Source organism: Arachis ipaensis, chromosome B6 (genome assembly GCF_059453495.1).
Source record: "Arachis ipaensis isolate K30076 ecotype BB chromosome B6, ASM5945349v1, whole genome shotgun sequence".
In the NCBI taxonomy this organism is placed as follows: domain Eukaryota; kingdom Viridiplantae; phylum Streptophyta; class Magnoliopsida; order Fabales; family Fabaceae; genus Arachis; species Arachis ipaensis.
This window is the reverse complement of record NC_142441.1, coordinates 45028930-45034649: the sequence shown is the minus strand read 5'-3', so window position 1 is coordinate 45034649 and position 5720 is coordinate 45028930.

Genomic DNA, 5720 nt, shown 5'->3' with positions numbered 1-5720 from the left:
TTCTTGTGGTGAGATTAACCAATTGTAAAAAATACATATTAAAATATAAAAATACTTTGAAGATGAATTAAACAATATATATATATATATATATATATATATATATACTCTACCCTTTCTAAAATAAAAAGTAAATTACCCCTTGTGACATATGCAGTGATTTTTAATAAATTATCTTTCTATCCAAACTCCAAGATTCACGTTATTTTCTCTTTTCCCTTCAATTGACGCTATTTTTCTCTTGAAACTTGATAGTAGTGTCATTTTCATCATCCCCACCAAATACACTTCTTCTTCTCTAATTTTAAAACCTTAATTCCTCTCAAATCAAATCACCATTTTCAATCAATTAGGTTAGGATTTTGAACTTGTTCTTACGCTTTCAATCTCCAATTTCAACGAGCAATTCTACCAATTTTTCAGCTCTTTCCTTCTTAAGATTTTCTTCCTAGTATTTTTTTTAAAATTCAACCGAATCAACAATGGTACTCCTCTTCAGGTAACCAACCCCCACAGCCTGCCTTATATAACTATATAACAAAAACAAACTAAAATATTAGTTAGTCATAAAAACAATGAGTCAATAATTATCATCTTAAGATTTTTATTATCTGAATAATGATTGAAAGATAATTTAAGAGCAATTAAAGAGAAAAATACTTTGATGCTCTTTTTCATGCACCAATTACCATCATTTTTAACTAATATATCGCAAATTTCTATCAGTTTTTCAGTTCTTTCCTTCTTAGAATTTTGTTCCGATCATATTAGAGATAGCGATCAGATTTGATGATCTCATTCGAACCTTGGAACTCTAGTTAAAAGATAATTTATCAATAATCACGGTATATATCACAAGTGGTAATTTACTCTTTATTTTAGAGAGGACATGGTAGAATTCACCATAAATAAATATATAGTGACTAATTTGATAGTTGCTTTTTTTTTTGCACATAATATTTTTATTTTCTTTCACATAACTTGAAAAAATTAAGAAAGTAAATAACATAAAAAAAACTATATTAATAATGTTTTTTAACATTCATAATAATTCTAAAAATTGAACTGGATCGATCAGTTCAACCGGATTAACAAAAAGCCGGTCATCAAGTTAATTCGATTAGCCTCATAGATTGTCTGGTAAGAAACCGATCAAAGAATCGGTCGAATCGGCAGTTAACCAGTGAACCGGCGAAATCACTCCGTTATTTAAAGAATTTTCGGTTTAAACTACCCCACCAGACAGCGTCATTTTATGGGCTGGAAAAAAAAACCCTTAAAATCTAATACCCTAACCCATCCCCAGTCCCATCCCCACTCCTCTCCTCTCTGAAACTAAAGAGGGAAATTTGGAAATTGAGAGAACAAAGTAGAGAACCCTAGGAAAGGTCTTCCTAGAATGAGAGTTGTACTCTTGTGCTCCTCCATTTTCAGTACCACAAAGTCAGTGAAAAAGGCAAATGGCCCAACCTTGACAATCATGTCCTCAATTACGCCTGATGGAATCTTAATAGAGCCATCAGCAAGTTGGAGGCATATCCGGGTTGGTTTAACTTCATTAGTCAAACCAAGCTTTTTGATAGTGGATGCAGGTATTAGGTTGATACTTGCCCCAAGATCACATAGAGCTGTCTTGGTACAAGCATCCTCTAATGTGCATGGTATCATAAAGCTTCCGGGACCTGTAAGCTTCTCTAGTAAGCTTTTTAGAATGACTGTACTGCATTCTTTAGTGAGGAAAACTTTTTTTGTTTCTCTCCAATCCTTCTTATGACTTAAGATCTCTTTCATGAACTTAGCATAAGAGGGTATTTGCTCAAGTGCCTCTGCAAACGGAATCTTTATTTCAAGAGTCCTGAGATAGTCTGCAAAACGAACAAATTGTTTATCCTGTTCCACTTGGCGGGGTTTCTGAGGATAAAGTATCTTGGCTTTATATTCTTCAACCTTAGTTGCTGCAGGTTTACTTCCTACAGAAGTGGTTGGAGAAGCCTGCCTAAGGGGGTTGTTATCAGCATTTGCAAGTGTCCGATCCCCCATTTGCGTTTGAACGCCAGAATTGGGTGCTGTATGGGCGTTTAACGCCAGATTGCCACCCTTTTCTGGCGTTTAGACGCCAGAATTGGCCATCCACTGGGCATTCAATGCCAACTTTTCACCCTTTTCTGGCATTTGAATGCTAGAATTATTCCTCTCTGGGCGCTTACTGTCCTCAGAGGGATTTTGGGCAGTGGTTTGGTCATCCTCTGTCAGTTGTTCCTTTCTTGGCTTTCTGCTGCCTTGAGTTGAGATATTCAATATCTTCCCACTCCTTAAATGAACAGCTTGGCACTCTTCTGTTATCTGTTTAGATAACTGCTGATGAGCAGATAATTGATACGATTTTTGGCATTATTTTTAGGTAATTTTTAGCATGTTTTAGTTACTTTTTATTATATTTTTATTAGTTTTTATGTAAAAATCACATTTTTGGACTTTACTATGATTTTGTGTGTTATTCTATAATTTTAGGTATTTTCTGGCTGAAATTGAGGGACCTGAGCAAAAATCTGATTCAGAGGCTGAGAAAGGACTGCAGATGCTGTTGGATTCTGACCTCCCTGAACTCAAATGCGATTTTCTAGAGCTACAGAAGCCTAATTAGCGCACTCTCAATTGCGTTGGAAAGTAGACATCTTGGGCTTTCAGAAATATATAATAATCCATACTTTGCTCAAGATTTGATGGCCCAAACTGGCGTTAAACGCCAGCCAGAGACCCTTTTCTAGCGTAAAACGCCAGAACTGGCACACTTCTTGGCATTAAACGCCCATTTTGGCACCCAGGGTGGCGTTTAACTCAAATTTGAGGCATATCCACGTGGAATCTTGAAAGCTCAGTCCAAACACTCACCAAGTGGGCCCCGAAAGTGGAATTCTGCACTATTTACACATAGTTACTCATTTTCTATAAACCTAAGTTACTAGTTTAGTATAAAAACTACTTTTAGAGATTCATTTAGGAACTCATGACATTTTACATCTCATATTGTATCCTCTACGGCATGAGTCTCTAAACCCCATAGGTGGGGGTGAGGAGCTCTGCTGTGTCTCAATGGATTAATGCAATTACTATTGTTTTCTATTCGATCACACTTGATTCTGTTCTAAGATACTCACTCGTACTTCAATATAAAGAATATGGTGATCTGTGACACTCATCATCATTCTCAAATTTATGAATACGTGCTTGACAACCACTCCCGTTCTATCTGAGCTCAATGTAGTCATTGGGCGACAGCTTGAGTGCGTATCTCTTGGGTTTCTAATCCCTGAGTTTGACTTGCATCTCCTGACAACAGAGCATTCGAATCCGTGAGATCAGAACCTTCGTGGTAGAGGCTAGAACCAATTGGCAGCATTCTTGAGATTCGGAAAGTCTAAACCTTGTCTGTGGTATTCCGAGTAGAATCTAGAATGGGATGACTGTGACAATCTTCAAACTCACGAATGTTGGGCGTAGTTACAGTGTGCAAAAGGATAGAGAGATCTTATTTTGACACAAGTGAGAACCGACAGATGATTAGTCGTGCGGTAGCTGTACCTAGTATTTTTCATCTGAGACGAGAGATCCGACAGTTGATTAGCCGTACAGAAACCGTCCCTGGTATTTTTCATCCGAGAGGAAGGATGGTAGCGATTGACAATGGTGATCCACCAACATACAGCTTGCCATTGAAGGAAGCCCTGCATATTTGGAGAAGAAGACAATAGGAAAGCAGAGATTCAGATGACAGAGCATCTCCGAAACCTCAACCTGTTCCTCATTACTGAATCACAAGTATCCTTCAATTCATGTTATTTACTTTTCATAAACAAAAATCATTTTGATTACTAATCTCCTGACTAAGATTTACAAGATAACCATAGCTTGCTTCAAGCCGACAATCTCCGTGGGATCGACCCTTACTCACGTAAGGTATTACTTGGACGACCCAGTGCACTTGCTGGTTAGTTGTGCGGAGTTGCAAAGGTGTGATTGCGATTCCGTGCACCAAGTTTTTGGCGCCGTTGCCAGGGATTGTTCGAGTTTGAACAACTGATGGTTCATCTTGTTGCTTAGATTGGGTAATTTTATTTTATGTTTAAGCTTTTTATTTTTATTTTCGAACAAAAAAGTTTTCAAAAATTTGATTCAAAATTTTTAAGAATGAATTCTAGAGCTTCATGAGATATGTTGAAACCTAGCTGGCTATTAAGCCATGTATAATCTTTTGGACTGAGGTTTCCACTTTCCATTGTAGAAAGGACATATCTGTATTTGTTATGCTAAAGCTTGGCTGGCCATTTGACCATGTCTAATTCTTTTGGACCGAAGCTTTAGAATAACATTGCATGAGCCTTTGGATTCTTAAATCTGATATTGTTATTTACAGTGTTTTACTAAAGCTTGGCTGGCCATTCGGCCATGTCTAATTCTTTTGGACCGAAGCTTTAGACTAACATTGCATGAATCCGGGAATTCTTATTAAAAATTTTGAATTTCTTTATTTTCTTTTTCCAAAATAATTTCGAAAAAAATACAAAAAAATTTAATAAAATCATAAAAACCAAAAAAAAATTTTGTGTTTCTTGTTTGAGTCTTGTCTCAAATTTTAAGTTTGGTGTCAACTGCATGTTTTTAATTTTCTTAGATTTTTGAAAATTCATCATGTGTTCTTTCTTGATCTTCAAGTTGTTCTTGATGATTTTCTTTGTTTAATCTTGTGATTTTCTTGTTTTGTGATTTTTGTTGTTTTTCATATGCATTTTCGAATTCATAGTGTCTAAACATTAAAAATTTCTAAGTTTGGTGTCATTTGCATGTTTTTATTTTCCTTCAATTTTTCGAATTGTATGTTCTTTTTATTCTTCATATTTTCGAGTTTTATGTTCCTTGTTCTTTCTTGATCTTCAAGTTGTTCTTGTTTATTTCCTTGTTTGATCTTTAGTTTTTCTTGTTTTGTGTCTTTCCTTGTTTTTTTTGTGCATTTTTGAATTATTAGTGTCCAAAGTATAAAAATTTTTAAGTTTGGTATCCTTTGTGTTTTTATTTTCTTAAAGAATTCTAAAATTTGTTCTTGGTATTCATCTTGATCTTCAAAGTATTCTTGGTGTTCATCTTGACATTCAAAGTTTTCTTGTTTGTTTTCTTTGTTTTGATCTAAAAATTCTAAGTTTGGTGTCATTTTATTATTTTTCTCTTTACTCATTAAATTCAAAAAAAAATTCAGATTTTTATCTTATCTTCTCTAAGTTTTAAATTTAAAAATTCAAATCTTTTTCAAAAATCATATCTTTTTCAAAATCTTATCTTATCTTATTTCAAATTCAAATTTCAAATTTCAATTAAATTCCAAAATTCAAAATTCAAATTTCAAAATTTAAATTTAAAATTTTAAAAATCAAACCTTTTCAAAATTTAAATCTTTTTCAAATCTTTATCTTATATTGTTGACTTTTTCAAAATTCAAAATTTAACTTTAAATTTAAAATTTAAATTTCAAAACTTTTTAATTTAAAAACTTATCTTCTCTTAAAATTCTTTATCTTCTCTTACCTAACTTATCTTATCTTTTCTAATCTCAAATCTTAAAATCAAATCTTTTTCAAATCTTTTTAACTAATTAATTAATTTAGTTTTCTAATTTCTTTTATTTCTTTTTCTTTTCTTAATTTTCAAAACTTGCATCAATTTTTTTA